The 18,832-nt window shown below is 44.2% G+C and overlaps 1 protein-coding gene across 5 annotated transcripts in view; it reads right to left on the bottom strand.

Annotated features, from left to right (window-relative positions):
• The window catches only part of LOC117875030 (solute carrier family 22 member 16-like), a 122,228-nt gene that overhangs the window by 38,276 nt on the left and 65,120 nt on the right, over positions 1-18,832 (bottom strand). The window contains exons 1-4 of one of the 5 annotated variants that reach the window (XM_034765883.1): positions 16,056-16,136; positions 11,997-12,176; positions 11,364-11,582; positions 10,881-11,053 (exon numbers count right to left, since the gene is read on the bottom strand). The exons of the other annotated variants lie outside the window; for them this stretch is intronic. The gene's annotated coding sequence lies outside the window, so the exon portion shown is untranslated. Of the gene's footprint in view, positions 1-10,880; positions 11,054-11,363; positions 11,583-11,996; positions 12,177-16,055; positions 16,137-18,832 lie in introns of those variants that run through there. 5 annotated transcript variants of the gene reach the window in all.

Here is an 18,832-nt window from a genome sequence, read left to right as displayed (position 1 = left end):
GGGGGGGGGTGCGACTCCTGCCAAAATCTCTTACCCCCACGGAGAAGCTTTTTAGTGGCTCTTCCCGTCCGCTCAGCTTTGGTGCTACTTGCTAGGGGATCGCTGGTGAGTGTCCCACTGACTATTAATCCCCCAGCCTCTCTCATGGCAGAAGTTTGGGACCCAGCCGGCATTGCCTCCCCAAACCTTCCCTGGGATGTTGCCTTTAGCTCAGTGCCTTATTGAGAGTGTCACGCCAAACCCTGACTAGAGCTAGCTGGCAATTTTCCATCCAAGTGACTTTGTGACAGAAAATGCCATTTCTGCAAAGATGGTGAGTACATTTCAATGTTACCAAAAATCTTTCCATTTTTCCATCAGGAAAATCAAAATTAAAATATTTTCATTCTGGGTCAGTTCAACATTAACCTGCATTTCTCTAGTGTGATGCATTGCTCCATGAGAGGTGTAGTTTAGGCCTCCACTCTCCCCAATGGGCCAGGCTCTCTGGCTGGACTACATCTTCCATGATGCAATGTAGTCTCCCCTCTCAGCACCATAGTACTCGGCAGGGTCTCAGGGCTGTCTTCTGCAGGAGGCCAGACTAGATGATCATAGTGGTCCCTTCTGGACTTAATCTGTGACATGTAGGAAACACTAGTGTGTCCAGTGCAGACTGCAGGAGGATTTTTGGTTGGGCAGGATGTAGATGTGAGGTATTAGGGCAGTTCCTGTCCGGGATCTGTCTACCCCAGAGCGGAGTGCAGTGTCAGGGATAAGGGCTGCTGTGAAAGGTTCCCTGCAGTGGTTCAGTTTCCCCATGCTAGCTAGCCTGGCTTCGGTAGAGCAGTGCAATGTACCCACCCAGAGCATTGTGTCTGTGTTTGTAGCATTGTGGCACCTATCCCTCATTCTGTGCCCTGGATGCATGATGCACAGTGAAGGTAAGACAGATTTTGCAGGTGAGAGGCAGAGATGGCTCTTCCTCGAGAGGGGCAGGTGGTGGCAGCCCCTTTCCGTCTGAGGCCCACAATACTGCGCTTCCTATGGCCACACATTTGCAAAGGAAATGCCTGCCCAATTTGCCATTAAAAAGAGGGGATTTTGCCCAGTGATTAATGGGCAAAGCCTTTTCAGCTGGCACAATGAACTTAGGGTTACCATACGTCCGGATTTTCCCGGACATGTCCGGCTTTCGGGGGCTCAAATCCCCGTCCGGGGGGAAATCCCCAAAAGCCTGGCATGTCCGGGAAAATCGGGAGGTCAGCCGGGCCCGCGGGGAGCCGGGGGTGCGCTGGGCCGGGAGCCGGGGGGTGCGCCGGGCCGGGAGCCGGGGGGTGCGCCGGGCCGCCGGGGGCCGGCAGTGCTGGGCGGGCCGGGGGTGGTCGGCCGGGGCCGGCACCCCAGGGCCCGAGCCGACCCAGGCTGGAAACGCCGGGGGGCCAGCCTGGGCCGCGCCTCCTCCCCCCACACCTCCCTTACCTGCTTCAGGCTTCCCGCGAATCAAATATTCGCGGGAAGCAGGGGAGGGGGCGGAGACTTTGGGGAGGGGGCGGGGTTGGGCGGGGCTGGGGGCGGGGCCGGGGGCCGTGGAGTGTCCTCCATTTGGAGGCACAAAATATGGTAACCCTAACACTGAAGCACTACAGCAGCACAGCTACAGTCCTGCAGCTGTGCTACTTGCAGCATTTCAAGTGTAGACAAGTCCTAATTCATGTCTCTTTCCTGTCTGGTGATTTACACAGTTACGGAGACGTACAATGCAAATGCTCAGCTATTACCTTACAATATGGGATACAGATGTTAGGTGAGATTAATGCATGTAGCAACTTACAAGCATTCAATAAAGTCTAAACACTAAGCACAATGTTATAACTCGAATACCTATTTTAACAATACTAACTCACAGGTTGGTTCCAGCTATGGATTTGTCAATGCTCAGTTGAGACCTAGGGGCCTCAGCATGAGCTGGATTTCCACTGCCTTTATGCCAGCTGAACATTTCCCAACCCTCAGGTGCCCATTGAAGTCAGCTTTAAGTCTCTTAGCACTGTTCTGACAGCACAAATGGACATTAGTGTGGGGGTTCAATAATTCTGCCCCACCTATTTAGCAGTCACATTGTAGCATAATTTTACAGATCTTCTAAGAGTTATCAATGGAAGCATTTGAAACTAAGGATCTTCTAAAAGATAAATTCCATTAACATGTGTCATTTTAAAAAGAAAAAAGAGAGACTCTATGGCAGAGTGCAATGTGGCCTACTGGGCAGGGCATTGTGCTGGGCATAAAAACATCATGAATTTTAGTCCTGGCTCTTCTATGATCTCATTGTGTAAGTTACAGCAAGTCACTCCTGTCTCAGTTTCTCCATCTGTATAATGGGGATAAAATCTATTTTGTAGGACGGCTGTGTGGAATAATTAGCTAATGTTTGCAAAGGACTATTTACATGGAAATTTTAAAGCAAAAGTGTTCCAAAGGCTTCCAGCTCCAGATTAAAGGAAAGGATGCAAAGCAAATGCAGTCTCCTATTTAGATTAATACTAAACTCTACTAGGGCACACACAGAGAACATAGGTTATGTGACTACTCATTTAGATGGAATGTGTGCCTATCTGCATATTAACCAACTCAATCTGTGTCTGTTATGCAATTGATTAGCATATTAGACTATCAAAGGATATAGACCAAATAGAATAATAGAATCATAGAACTGGCAGGGACCTCGAGAGGTCATCTAGTCCCCCTGAACTCATGGCAGGACTAATTATCTATACCATTCCTGACAGGTGTTTATCTAAATAATTAGATTAGGTCTTCTGCCTCGGGCTGTGATGAATATTCAATTCATACAGCACATGAATAATTCCTGTTTTTCAAGAATGAACAACAGTTAGTAACATAGGCCCTGCTTCAGGAAACACGTGCTTAACTTTAACTGCGTATTCACTGGGACTACTGATGTTCATAAACTTGATTGTTTGTAGCACTGGGGGCATAGTTATTAATCAGATCCTTGCTAGGTGATGTGATATTGAGTCTCCATGATTCACTAATTCATAAGTGAAATTATGTTTGTCATGTTTGTGACACAGCATGTTAGCAAGTGTGGTGGGTGGACTGGCCACTTTCAGACTTTATCATTCCTTTCTGACATGGCATTTTGTCTGATAATTGAACACCAGATCATATATCACTCAGCTCACAGGTGACTGCAGTGACATGAAATGGTTCAAATAAAGCCAGTCAGGCAGCATTTGGCAGGAAGCTTCCATTCTGAGGTCCACATTTTCATAATTGGGTAAACAAAGAGACTGGCATCTAATGGGATGATTGTATGTGCATTTTACAACTGGTCACAAGAACACAGTAATTGTGAGCATAATACTGAATAAACAGTGTTGTGTGCTGCACAATTGCACACATATAATTACAAAATATCGGGCCTGACTTTGAGTGGGAAGGAGACGAGTGAGAAAACATACAGCCTTGGCTGGGAATCTTTCACTGTGAAAGATCAATCCTGCAAAATCTGTGAAGCCATAACCTCTTATGATACCCATATTTGAATAGCCAATGGCCATTAATATACCTAGCAAGAAACGTGACTCTTTTAAATTGAATTTTCTGTTTAGATTATTCTGGTTTTTAAAAAACTCTGTTGATGTAGATTAGTTTGTAGAGATTTGAAATTCAGAGCATATTCCAAAAATCCCAAGGGCAAAAAGTGAATGTTAACTTGCAAAAAAAGTTAATTTTCCACCCCTTATCCACCTCTCCCCCCTCAAAAAATAAGTGAATTTTAGTTCAGTGAGTCAAATTTTGCTGGCTTTTATACTAGCGAAAGTGAGGACAGAATTTGTCTCAGTTTCTGACCTTTTTATGTAAATAGGTCTTGATACTTTCCTCTCATATTGAAGTAAGTTAGGAATATCTCCGCTGAAATCAATGAAGTTACAGCAGTTGTAGCTCAATTTTTCCCAGGCATTTCTAGAGGTTGGGAGTACAGAAGGAGGTCAGAGCTGAACTAAGATGGCACAGGCAGCCTTAATTCTGGCATTTCCTAACTTCTGAGTACTTGACTTTGCAACATTAACATTCTTTTAACATAGCTTTTTAGTTTGTAATAATATCTAGGCCAGCATTTTTCAAAGTTCGGGTCATGACCCAGTACTGGGTTGCAGCATGTCAGGCACTGGGTCACTCTGGTCAGCACTGCCGACCAGGACGTTAAAAGTCCCATCGGTGGTGCTGCCCAGCTGAGGCAGGCTAGTGTCTACCTATTCCGACACCAGGCTGTGCTCCAGAAGGGGTCAGCAATGGGTCTGGCTTCTAGGCAGGGGGGCCACAGGACTCCATGTGCTGCCCCCGCCCCGACTCCGCACTCCCATTGGCCGGTTCCCAGCCAATGGGAGCTGGGAGGGGGGCGGTGTCTGCGGGCGAGAGCCACGTGGAGCTGCTTGCATGCCTCCGCCTAGGAGCCAGACCTGCTGCTGGCTGCTTCCGGGGTGCAGCATGGTCCAGACAGATGGGAAGCCTGCCATAGTACCCTCACTGCACCGCTGACTGGGATCCACCCAAGGTAAGTCTGCATCCCAACCCCGCACTCCAATCCCCTAACCCTAAGCCCCGAGCCCCCCACAAACCTGGAACCCTTCCTGCACCCCAAGACCCTCATCCCAGCCCCAGACTAGAGCCTGCAACCCCAAACCAGAGCCCTGCCCCCCTCCTGTACCCCAACCCCCTGTCCCAGCCCAGAGCCCCCTCCCACACCCTGAACCCCTCATTCCTGGCCCCACCCCGCAGCCCTCACCCCCTCATTCCAACCCTCTGCCCCAGCCCTGAGCCCCTCCCACACTCCAAACCTCTCATCCCCAGCTCTGTTGTGTCGTGGGCATCAACAATTTTGTTCAACTGGGTCCCCAGAAAAAAAGTTTGAAAACCATTGATCTAGGAGGTGGTCTTGGATTGTGGATTCATAGGAGGATGAAGAAATACACACACTACTCTTGTTGAGGTGCTGGTATTTAATACACAACCATAGTTTAGCAAGAAGAAGAAAGGGTTTTATTTGTCTTCTGTGTATACTTGAGCCATGCTTATAATATTAACATTTCATTACAACGTTGCTTATTCATGCCTGACAATTACCAGAAAGTGCCCTTCCAACTCTTAATGCTACTGTTATTTTTCTTATGTCCTTCCTTTACTGTAATCAGCTGCACAACACAGTATTTCCTTGGTCTAGCTCTGGAGGATCAACAAGCTGTTTAACAGAAAACTGTTGGTTTTGCACTGAGGCCTTCAGAAGAGGCCTCAGTTCCTAACTGTCAGGGTGGTTAAACACTGGAATAAATTGCCTAGGGAGGTTGTGGAATCTCCATCTCTGGAGATATTTAAGAGTAGGTTAGATAAATATCTATCAGGGATGGTCTAGACAGTATTTGGTCCTGCCATGCGGGCAGGGGACTGGACTCGATGACCTCTCGAGGTCCCTTCCAGTCCTAGAATCTATGAATCTATAAGATGAGACGAAAGTACTGTGCTTTCCAAAAAATACTGGGGAAGGGTGATATAACAAGAGAGAGCTGCCATTTCACTCTTCAGGATAACTGCACAAACATTAAACATTTCAGGAACATTAATGTTTTTATTGTGGGATGTTCTGTGCATACTAAGTAGTTTTGCATTAACTAATGATATCCTAGGTGGTATCCTGCATCAGCTATGAGCTGGGCACAACATAAACAACTTTCAATTTTGACGGAAAAATAACCAAAAAACCATCCTAAATTAGAGGGGAAGTAAAGGCAGCCACAAAACTAATATATATACGGTAAATAAAATAAAAATAAATAAATAAAATGGAAGAAAGGGGCAGTTTATAGTAATTAATATAAATCAGAAATTAGCAATTATATAAAATTGATAAGGGAAAGGAAAGGGAATCAAGGAGAAATCTTTGGTCAGCAGAGTTAAGGACAATAACTGATATGAATATTAGGAACAAAAAGAATCCTAACAATGCTATTGGTCCATTACTAGATGGCAATGGTAGAATTGTCAATAATATGGCAGAAAAGGAAGAAGAGTTCAATAACTATTTCTGTTCTACATTTAGGAAGAAAACAGATGATATAGTCATATCATATGATAACATTCTTTCCAATCCACTAGTATATCAAGAGGATGCTAAACAGAAACTACTACAGGTAGACATTTTCAAAGGAGCAGGTTTGGATAACTGGCATCCAAGAGTTTTAAAAGATCTGGCTGAGGTGCTTGCTGGACCATTAATGTTGATTTTCAATAAGTCTTGGAATACCATGGAAGGTCCAGAAAATTGGAAGAAAGCTCATATTGTGCCAATTTTTAAAAAGGGTAAATAGGATAACTTGGGTAATTATAGATCTGTCAGTCTGACATCTCAGGCAAGGCAATGGAGCATCTGATATAGGACTTGATTAATAAATAATTAAAGGAGGGTAATATAATTAAATGTCAATCAACATAGGTTCACGGAAAATAGATCCTGTCAAACTAGCTTGATATATTTATATGATGAAATTACAAGTTTGGTTAATCAAGGTAATAGTGTCAATAGAATACATTTAGACTTCTGTAAGGCCTTTGACTTAGTACTGCATAACATTTTGATTAAAAAACTAGAACAATATAAAATTAACATGGCACGGCTTAAAAGCTGGCTAACTGACAGGTCAAAACATATTGTAAATGGGGAATCATTATCGAATGGGTGTGTTTTGAGTGGGGTCCCACAGGAAATGGTTTTTGGCTCTGAGAGGCCCTGGAGAGCAACCCGTCCCTTTCTGGCAGCTCTGGCCAGTGTTTCCTGCTCAGGCCGAAAGGCCATGGAGAACCTAACTTACCAGCTCTGACCCAGCGGTTTGGTGGCCCTGGTCCCTGCTCCGACCTCCAGGTTTGGTGAGCTTGGTCTCAGCTCCAGCCTTCGTAGGCCCTAGGTGAGCCCCCCTCAATAGGACCCTGACTTTAAGTCCAGTGGGCACAGGAAACAACACAGATTTTCTGCCTCTGCTGCTTAGTACTCCATCTGCATTTTGCAGCATGGGAGTTGTGGTACCTGTCCTGGTCACTAGGACCCAGTGGATATCGTTCCAGGCTTGGAAAAGCCCATGGAGAACACAATTGAACCAGCTTGGACCCAGAGATCTGGTGAGCTGGATTTTTGCTCCGGTCTTAGTAGGCCGTACACGAGCATATTCCCTGACCCCGCCGGCTCTGACCAAGGTGGTAGAGTGAGCTGTGTTTCTGCCCTGACTCAAGTGGTTCAATGAGCATCTTAACCCCCTTAACTCTCTGAGCTTTAAGGGAGATGGTGAAGGAAATAAAAAATTTCAAAGAAGGGTCTAATAATCATTCCACATGTAATTTTACAATTAACATGCTAAAGGAGAAGCTGACGAAAACACAAGGAGTGATCAGTGCTATTTATATGGACCCTCTCAGGGACTATGAGTCCCAAGGTACAGATTCAGATGGGGAAGCTTCTGAAGCATTGGATGATAGCATGGATGTGTGGGAGGAAGGAAAAAAACAGCACAGCCTTCGGCCCCTCAAGAATTGGTGGGAGGAGGGGGCATCATATCCAACAGTGGCTCCAGTAACCACTACTGTGGTACACTATGAACCACATAAACTACCTGAAACCAGGTATGAGATGAAACCATTTGGACCAGAGGAGGTACATGCAATGGGGAAGAACTTGGGTCCTCAATAGAGTTGGCTCTGGACTGGCTCACTAAGATTAGCAGCATGCCAGCTTTAAGTAAAGAGGATACAGTCTCTTTGTTAAGGGAGTGTCTGAGTAGGGAAAAGTTTGACGCTCTGCCTGGGAATGTTCAGGTAGCCAACATGACAGACATTGCAGAAGTGTACGATGCTGTGTTTAAGGTATATTATCTACATTAAAATGTTACGGGTAAGTACTATTCAGAAAGACAGAGACGGGGGAAAGGCCGGAGAAGTTTCTGCTATGAAAACGGTTGCTATGCTGGCATGTCAGGCATGTCTCCTGTGGTTAACGGGTTGGCCACTTGTGATGCACCTGATTTTAAGGAGACTCTTATTCAGGGATTGCTGCCTGCTATAAGGATTTCTATGGGACCTGGAAATGCAAGAACCACCACTCTCCAAGAACTGGAGAATAAAAATAAGAGAGGCATTCGAACTCCAGCGAGAAGCCTTCCCAAGTCATTGGAATAGAAAAAAGGTAGCAGCAGTCAAGTGTGATCCAGGGAAGCCAATCAATAAAATCAAGGTGAAAAAAGGGCAGCTCACGTCATAAAAATCAAACAGCAACAGACCACAGAACAGAACTCCTCCAACCAAGACCAGGCTAAGTACAATAAGGAATACAGCAAGGACAACAAAGACTACAACAGAGACATTGTTGCTGATCTGAGAGGATTTAGATCTACTCTTTGGAGAAGGCTTCTAAAATACGAGACCAAGGACCAACTTCATCGTCTTCCTACAGAGGAGCTGTTTCGGAAACTAGGCCAATATGAAAGAGGATGCAGTGACATTCCAGCAGCACCAAGTCATCAGCAACAATGAGGGTGCCAAGCTCTCTCATCTCCCTCCTGTGTGGCACCTATCTACAGCGATGTATGGGGGAGAGCTGTGACGATGGTCACACAGAGGAGAGTTTGGTAAAATAACACAAATTATGCTACTGGATACAGGTGCCACTACATCTATCATCTGCACTCGAGCTTCACCTAAAGTTAAAGAACTGCCAGTGCAAGAAGTTAAGGGACTACAAGGTTACAATGGTAAGGAATGCACTGTTTCTTTCTTAAAACCAATTTCTTGCATTATAGGCACCTTAATTACTAAGGTTGCATTTAGCATTCAGTGTCTGGATGGATATTGTATTTTGGGCATAGATGTGCTAAAAAGACTAAATGTAATAGTAGATTTACCAAATAATATGATAAGTAAGACGGACAAGAGTTGGGAGGATTTGTTGTGCCAGCTTCACATCAGGTGGCAGCAGTTAAAGCCCTACAGGCAATCATCATTCCTGAATGGGAAGAAGCAGTGAAGCAAGTTACCAGTCAGCATCCGCGAGTCTTTGCAAAAGATACATTGCAGTGTGGAAAAATCCAGGCTGAAGTCATGGTTGAGGGATCTAATCCCAGGCCTCAAAAACAATATAAATTCTCCAAGGAGGCCGAAGAAGGAATATGGTGTACCATTCACTCCCTCAAAAATCAGAAGCTGCTGGTTGAAATGGATAGTGTCTGCAACTTGCCAATCTGGCCCATATTAAAATCTGATAATACCACGTAGAGGTTGACCATGGATTACCATGAATTAAAATTGGGTTATCCCTAGACTAACACTTGTCATGGCAAAATTTCAAAAAATATTGTCAACTATTGCGGTGGGGGCCCAGTAGTTCACGGTGCTGAATCTCACAAATCCCACTGCACAAATTTGGCATTTACATATTGCAAGCAACAGCTGACATTTACGAGAATGCCACAGGGATATCATAATGTGCCATCTCTGTCACAAGTACGTATCCAGGATGTGGGTGTGACAGGTTCGGTCACAAAGACCCCCTTGGGACTGTCACCTGATGTGCTGAAACTACCTCTGAGCCTGTTTTCCCTGCCAGCTTGGGAGTCCAGAACCCTGTCTTGTTGAATCAGACATGCAAGCCTGCTGCAACACAGACCCAGGGTCTGAACCATGTCCCCAAAGCTGCAGGCTTTAACTGAAAACCACTCAGCAGGTACTCCTGTTTCCAGCACCCAGACGCCCAGCTCCCAATGGGATCCAAACTCCAAATAAATCCATTTTACTCTGTATAAAACTTACACAGGGTAAGCTCATAAATTGTCCACCCTCTATAACACTGATAGAGAGATATACACAGCTGTTTGTTCCCCCAGGTATTAATCACTTACTCTGGGTTCAGTAATAAACAAAAGTAATTGTATTAAGAATAAAAGTAGGATTTAAGTGGTTCCAAGTAATAACGGACAGAACAACGTAAGTTACCAAGCAAAATAAAACAAAACCCGCAAGTCTAAGCCTAAGAAACTGAATACAGGTAAATCTCACCCTCAGAGATGTTCCAATAAGCTTCTTTCACAGACGAGACTCCTTCCTAGCCTGAGCCCAATCCTTTCCCCTGTTACAGTCCTTGTTCCAGCTCAAGTGGTAGCTAGAGGTTTGCTCATGACTGGCCCCCTTTGTTCTGTTCCACCCTCTTTTATAGCTTTGTCCAAAGGCAGGAATCCTTTGTCTCTCGGGGTTCCCACCCCTCCTTCTAAATGGAAAAGCACCAGCTTTAAGATGGATTCTAGTATCAGGTGACATAGTCACGTGTCACTGTAAGAGGCTGGCCCCCATGTCCACAAGAAGGCTTGCAGGTAAATAAACCATCTACAGGCAATTGTCCTAGTCAGTGGGTGCCATCAAGATTCTAAACCGCCATTAATGGCCCACACTTTGCATAATTACAATAGGACCTCAGAGTTAACTTCATATTTCTAGTTTTAGATACAAGAATGATACATACATACAAATAGGATGAACACACTCAGTAGATTGTATGCTTTGTAATGATACCTTACAAGAGACCTTTTGCATAAAGCATATTCCAGTTACATTATATTCACATTCCAAGCATATTTTCATAAAGCATATAGCGTGCAACATCACAGTGGGAGAATCTTAACAGCAGACACAAGATCATTAGCTATGTTGATGACATCTTAATAGCTACTGTGTCCAAGGAGGAGAACTTGAAGGTTCTAAAAGAGGTGCTGCAGGCCATTGAAAGAACTGGCTTTATCATCAGCCCCAGTAAACCCCAAATGCTACAACGAATGGTTACTTACCTGGGTATGGAGCTCGGTGTTCAAGGGAGATGATCTGATGCAGCTAAAGTGGAACTAATCAGCAAGCTGCCTGCACTGCAAGGTATTTCAGCGCTTTAGTCATTCCTGGGCCTGACTGGCTTCTCAGGGACTTTGTGGAAGGATACTCCAAGCTGGCACAGCCCCTCTACATGCTGTTAAGAAAAGGACAGGAATGGAGATGGGGTAAGGAGAAGAAAATTGCCTTCTGTAAAGTCAAATAGGCTCTCCTTCAAACTCAAACAGGCTCTCCAGCCCTCGTCTACCCCCAACCAGGCAAGCCATACCATCTCCAACTGGCTACCACAGACCGTGGACTAAGTACGGTATTGTTACAACAATAGTGGGACAGGCCTGAAACCTGTGGCCTTCGGGTCCAAGGTTCTGATGGAAATTGAGAAAAGGTATTTGCCTTGTGAGCGGGAGGTGCTAGCACTCACCTGGGTGCTAAAGCATTGGAAATACCTTAGTGGGATGTCCCTCGTTGTATTGAGAACTGTTCACACACCTATCAGGTACGTCCTATCTGAGAAGATTAATGAAGGTCGGATCTCCAATCCCCACCTTGCAGGGTGGATGTTGAACCTCTTAAATCGGACATTCAGGTAAACAAGGTGCCTATCCTCTCTGCTGTTCCATTTGCACTACTCACACAGGGAGAGGAGCACGAATGTCCACTGCCTCCTACGGACATCAAAGAAGTGTCTTCACCATTCCACCTCGAGGTTTCTTATAAAAAGGCCAAGGATGCGGGTATGGATTTGTGGGTCACTGATGGCAGTTGCCAATATAATCAGGGCAAGCCATGCGCTGGCTATGCCACATTACAAGTGACAACAGATGTCATCTTACAAGGAACTGTCACCCCTAGATCTTCACAGGCTGCAGAAATAGTTGCTGCAGTGGCAACCCTTGATGCAGCAGACAAGGAAACACCTATAATGATCTGCTCTGATTCAGACTGGGTTATACGAGCCCTAATAGACTGATGCCTGTCTGGATAAACAGGGACATGAAGTCTGCAGATAACAAGCCAGTAGCGTATACCAAATACCTAATGCCTGGAGGTTAGCAGAGGAGAGGAAGCAGCCAACCCACCTGTTCAAGGTGCACGCCCATAGAAATAACTCTGCAGAGATCATGCTTCTGAACTATCGGGTTGATCTCTTGGCCAATCAAGCGGCACTGTTAGGACCTGAAACCTTATGGGTGAAGTCACTAGAAGTGGTACACAAGATTCAACCAGTGGAGGCTAACAACCAGTTTGATGTCATCAACCTGCAAAAACAGGATAAGAGCATTATGGAGTTGCTAAATAAGAAGGAATATTGTGGGTATAAAATCTTCCAACATGATAGTGGGCTGATTATGGCAGCTAAACAGAACAACAGCGGAGAAATACCCATCCTACTAATTCCCACCAGTCTCAGGAGAAAGCAAGCTTTGGCCCACCATCAAGGTCATTTTGGAGTGGAAAAAAAATATTAAAAGAATACTAACAGTGGGATGGTGGCCAGACCTAGCAAAAGCAGTGGAAAACTACATATGGAACTGCCTGGCATGTGCTGCCACAAGACTGTTAAAGGATCCATGCAGCACCAACTGATCGAAGGGCCTTGGGATAGATTGCAAATAGACTACATTGGTCCCCTACCATATTCAGGATGGGGTAACCGATACAGCTTGGTCATAATAGATCCATTTTCGAAATGGGTGGTAGTATATCCAACATGCAATAATACTGCAACTGCTACCACGTGAATACTGCTTGAACAGACCTTTTCAAGGTTTGGGATTCCATCTGTCATCGACTCAGAGCAAGGGTTCCATTTTGTGGGGGAAATAGTTAAAACCCTTTGCCAAGCCTTCAATATCTGCCAGACACTCCACATTGCAGGTCATCCACAATGCTCGGGGGCTGTGGAAAGGACCAACAGAACTCTTAAGACAGCTCTGAGGAAAATGATCAAAACTTCTGGGAAAAATTGGGATAGAAAACTACCATTTGTATTGATGACAATATGGTCATCCATGGGGGCTCATGGATACACTCCTCATGAGATCATGACCAGGTGTATAATGAGAACACCGGAACAATGGTGGCTAGGAGGGGCGCCTCTCGACTACTACCAGCCACGAGTGCAAATGGTCAAATACATGAACACCTTACTGAATGCCATCAGCGATGCCCAGAAGCAAGTGGCCTTTCAACTAAAATGTGGTATAAGGCAGATGAATAACAGACTGGGGGAAACATTTACATTTATAGAGTGGTAAGAATGGGACAAAGTCCTCCACAGATTTTTCTCAGACAAGAACCGTTCATTGGGTCCAAAGTGGGTGGGCGGGCCCAGTGGTCATCATGAACAAAGCTAGCCCTACAACATATCAGGTGGAGTTCAAGATAGGCAAAAAAATAATTTTAAAATGGTTCCACTCCACCCAGTTAAAAGGATGGAAGAGGAAATAACTGCATGGTACTAATGCCTTCTTCTGTTTCTTTCGTTTCAGGGCTAACTTCTACATCTAAAATGAAATTCATGTATATACTGTTGTTCACATATGTATTTATAGGTATATAATTTTTATGGTTGTTAAAGAAAATGAATATGTGTACTGTAAGGTGAATGAAACATTCAGTCAGAATGAAAGTGATTGAGTTTACATCTATGGCCATGACTATGAATTGCCTAATATGAAACTTCATGGGATAATTTCCGTGTATGTATTTAGTTAAAACAGCTATTGCTATGTAGTCTGGAGGAGACCAATAATGAGTCTCTGATGGCTTTTGCAGAAAATGATGAATGGGATCACTAAGGATGGAGAACAGCTTTCATGGATTCAAAAATTACCAAATGAATGTGCGTGGCAGTTCAATAATGATTTCTTGGAGCAGTGTTCAAACAAATTAGCAGTTTGGAAGCTGCGTAAATATGCCTACATTCAATTCAATATTCCCTCAACTAGGCCAGTTGGAAATTTTAAGGTTAAGGTTTCAATGGGTCTCCAGTACACATTAAATAATGTAAGTGCGTATCTAACATGCCATCATTCAGATATCACATTCAATTAAAATGTTCTAACTGTACTCAGTTATGTTATGTTAACCATCCTGGCACTAACATGTTTTGTGCTAAAGGAAATGTGTCATTTCATATAAAATGTTCTGGGAGTATAAATATATAAATGCATCCCAATGATACAGGAGATTGGCATGTGAGAAGTTTGTATGGAATTCACAAAATAACCAATGTTGTGGTTGTCCCTAAACTATATATCAGCAACATTGGGTCCAGTTGTAAACAGAGGTGTTACGCGATTGTTAATGGTTAACCCAATTTATGCTCTAAAGAAAATAATCATGCCTGTCCCAATCTCATTATCTCAAGTGTGTGTAGAATGTATACGCTATGTCATCCCTTTGATATCTGGGTGGCACACATGGTTCAAGGGTGTGGTGCCCAAAGCATCTCCGGTACGGGTACAAAAAAAGGGACACAGTAGCAACCATATTAAGAGGGGTGGGGACGGGGCTAGGAGTCCTCAATATGATAGATCAGCAAGTTTTAGCCAATAAGATTGGGGCACTAAGTTATGATATAGCCTCATTATCAAATCCCCTCACAACATCATTAAACCTGGTAAGTGTCCTAGAGTAAAAGGTTGCCAGCATTCTACCAGGCTGGATACAATTGCAGGAGGCAGACCACCTTAATCTGGTAGGAACCATTCACATCCTGCAATCAAATAGCTCTCTGGCAATGGCATGTATCCAGGCTCAGGAGTGGGTACTAAGTGTGGCTAAAGGTATTATTAGAAATGGACTCAGTGGTTTAATCCCCATCGAATTACGAAATGCTCTCTGGGTGAATGCCACTAATGTCTTTGAACAACGTCACCAGGCATGGTGGAGACTAGTCAATTTCTCATATTTTCCCAGCAATGACACTATTATAACATATGTCCTCACCCTACTAGATGCCCAAGAGGAATGGATACACACTTTGGTTTCCTTAGACTTAAACCTCAACAGTTCAGGCCTGCTTACAATAGAACTGAGCAAATGGGTACACAGCAGAGATAGAGCCTACCAAGGTGTCAATTTACAATCCTGTTTAGAGGAGAAAGGATTGGGTTACACATGTGACTCTGGAGTTTTGGGGACCTCTCAAACCTGTTTCAATCCTAATGAGGGCAAATGTAACTATAATCCCCAGCCGCCCAACTTTAACAGCTCAGAATTGGTATTGGTTAATTCTACGGGCATATGCTTGATAAACTGGTGCAGGGAATTCTTAGTAAATTCCTATTTTAAGAGCTCTCATAACCCTTATACTAATTTGTGTCTATGTTCAGTTTTCTCCATCATATGTTGTTATGTTAATTTTATAAGGCTCCAAATCTCTGTTCAAACTGTCAACATACATTATGTTTTATATACTCATTTAGAGCCCATTCATTTAGGAGTTAATATTGCTGCCTTGAAACAGTTAATGTTGCACTCTGGCAGGAAGCAGCATTTAAAGCGATTACAACAGGAAAGCCGGGAAGTGATGGTTACTGTGTATCACTCTTCTAATCAAATTAAGAGGATATTAAAAAGGATACAAAGTGACACTGCCTCTTTCCATTGGTGGGAAGGTTTATTGAATGGCTCAGTAGATTTTAATCAATTCTGGAACATCCTGTTACACCCAGTAATCATTGTGTTGGTCATCCAATCAGTGATTATTATTTATATAACTACCCTCATGTTTTGGATAAAAAGAAAAATTAAATATAGTCACCGTTATATATCAGTTCCCTCTTTTAAACTAGTCTCAGTTTGTTGTGATGGCGTTGAAGACAAAGTCCTTCATACCGTCAAGGAGAGGAAACTATACGGGAAAATTGTTGTGTTATGTATTCTAACTGTGTACTATGTTATGGTATTATTTTAAAATTTTGTTCACAATCACCATATTGAATTCTGTAAAGTTGTTGTTTGGAAGCCATGTTCATGATCTGGCAATTCTGCCCAGAGACAAGAGAGTATATAAGCTCCTCTCACAGGCTATAGGATGCTGTCCATCATGGTGGCAACCCTGTCCGCATCCGTCATCAGTCATCATGAGCAGTTTCCGAGAGGCTACGCACCAACTTGTCCCTACTTACCTGAGATTGAGGAATCCTGGTTCAGCAGCCGATTTGATCCATGTTCCTCCTGTGAACATCACCATCACCAATCACAGTAGAAGGTCTGGGTTGTCCATCACACCAGAGCTGAGGCAATCGGTCGTACATGACCCTCCCTCTGTGACTGATGTCTCGTCTGCAACATATAGATTTCTTGACTGTTAGTCCATAACATGTGTAAGGGCTAGAGGGTGTGGGCCCTTGACTCCAAACCACTGAGTGTTCTTTACTTAGCTGTACCCAATAAACTGTCTTCTCGTTCACCTTTAATTTTGTCCCTCTTCTTTTCACTGAGACCATAGGTAAATCAGGGATTGCCAAACTTCTGTCATTACCAGGGGTCCTTTAGCCCTTTTAATTTCCCTTTCCCCTAACAGGCTCAGTGGTACCCCAGTTCCAGGTGCCACCCCAGGGGGAACGCGTCACAGTATGTATCTAGGAACAAAGAAAGCAGGCCACACTTACACAATGGGGAACTGAATCCTGGAAGCAGTGACTCTGAAAAAGATTTGGGGATTATGGTGGATAATCAGCTGAACATGAGCTCCGCAGCGTGACCCTGTGGCCAAAAAAGCTAATGTGATCCTGGGATGCATAAATATGGGAATATCGCTTAAGAGTAGAGAGGTTATTTTATCTCTATATTTGGCACTGGTGCAACCACTGCTGGGATGCTATGTCCAGTTCTTGTATTGTGGGCACCAGAATCATTTAGCGATTAGAAAACATGCCTTATAGTGATAGACTCAAGGAGCTCAATCTATTTAACTTAATAAAGAGAAGGTAAAGGGGTGACTTGACTATAGTCCGTAAGAACCTACATAGAGAAAAAATATTTAATTAAGGGCTCTTCAATCTAGCAGTGAAAGGTATAACATGATTCAATGGCTGGAAGTTGAAACTAGGCAAATTCAGACTGGAAATAAGGTGTAAATTTTTATCCGGAAGAATAATTAACCACTGGAACAATTGACCAAGGGTTGTGGAGGATTATCCATCACTGACCATTTTTAAATCAAGATTGGATGTTTTTCTAAAAGATCTGCTCTTGGAATTATTTTGGGGAAGTTCTATGGCCTGTGTAGAATCACAGAAGATTAGGGTTGGAAGAGACCTCAGGGAGGTCATCTAGTCCAAACCCCTGCTCAAAGCAGGACTAATCCCAACTAAATCATCCCAGACAGGGCTTTGTCAAGATGGGCCTTTGCATCCTTAGAGGTTTTTTGATTACACCACCTCCCTAGTAACCCATCCAGTGCTTCACCACCCTCCTAGTGAAATATTCCTAATATCCAAACCTAGATCTCCCCCACTGCAACTTGAGACCATTGCTTCTTGTTCTGTCATCTGCCACCACTGAACAACCTAGCTCCATCCTCATTGGAACCTCCTTTCAGGTAGTTGAAGGCTGCTATCAAATCCCCTCTCTCTCTTCTCTTCTGCAGACTAAATAAGCTCAGTTCCCTCAGCCTCTCTTCATAAGTCATGTGCCCCAGCTCCCTAATCATTTTCATTGCCCTCCGCTGGACTCGAGCCATTGATCACTACCCATTGAGCCCAACAATCTAGCCAGCTTTCTATCCACCTTATAGTCCATTCATCCAGCCCATACTGCTTTAACTTGCTGAAAAGAATACTGTGGGAGACTGTATCAAAAGCTTTGCTAAAGTCAAGATATATCACGTCCACCGCTTTCCCCATATCCACAGAGCCAGTTATCTCATCATAGAAGGCAATCAGGTTGGTCAGGCCTGACTTGCCCTTGGTGAATCCATATTGACTGTTCCTGATCACCTTCCTGTCCTCCAAATGCTTCAAAATGTATTTCTTGAGGACCTGCTCTATGATTTTTCCAGGGACTGAGGTGAGGCTGACTGGTCTGTAGTTCCCTGGATTCTCCTTCTTTCCCTTTTTAAAGATGGGCACTATATTTTCCTTTTTCCAATTTTCCGGGACCTCCCCTGATTGCCACGAGTTTTCAAAGATAATGGCCAATGGCTCGGCAATCACGTGGCTCTGCAATCAACCAACTCCCTCAGCACCTTCGGATGTATTAGATCCAGACCCATGGACTTGTGCATGTCCAGCTTTCCTAAATGGTCCTTAACCTGTTCTTTCACCACTGAGGGCTGCTCACCTCCTCCCCATACTGCGCTGCCCAGTGCAGCAGTCTGGGAGCTGACCTTGTCTGTGAAGACTGAGGCAAAAAAAGCATTGAGTACTTCAGCTTTTTCCACATCGTCTGTCACTAGGTTGCTTCCCCCATTCAGTAACAGTCCCATACTTTTCCTGACCTTCTACTTGTTGATAACATACCTGTAGAAACCCTTCTTATCCCTTGCTAGCTGCAACTCCAATTGTGCTTTGGCCTTCCTGATTACACCCCTGCATGCGCAAGCAATATTTTTATACTCCTCCCTACTCATCTGTCCAGAACACAGAATATTTCTCTGTTAAGCCAAGCTGGTTGGCTGCCATATTTGCTATTCTTTCTGCACATCAGGATGGTTTGTTCCTGCACCCTCAATAAGGTTTCTTTAAAATACAGCCAGCTCTCCTGGACTCCTTTCCCCCTCATATTAGCTATAGGATCCTGCCCATCAGTTCCCTGAGGGAGTCAAAGTCTGCTTTTCTGAAGTCCAGGGTCCATATTCTGCTGCTTTCTTTTTGTCAGGATACTGAACTGGTCACTGCTGCCCAGGCTGCCACCCACTTCTACATTCCCCTACCAATTCTTCCCCGTTTGCTAGCAGCCC

The sequence above is a fragment of the Trachemys scripta genome, chromosome 3 (genome assembly GCF_013100865.1).
Source record: "Trachemys scripta elegans isolate TJP31775 chromosome 3, CAS_Tse_1.0, whole genome shotgun sequence".
Lineage (NCBI taxonomy): Eukaryota > Metazoa > Chordata > Testudines > Emydidae > Trachemys > Trachemys scripta.
Note: the sequence above shows the minus strand (reverse complement) of the source record. Positions and strands in the feature narration are given on the sequence as shown.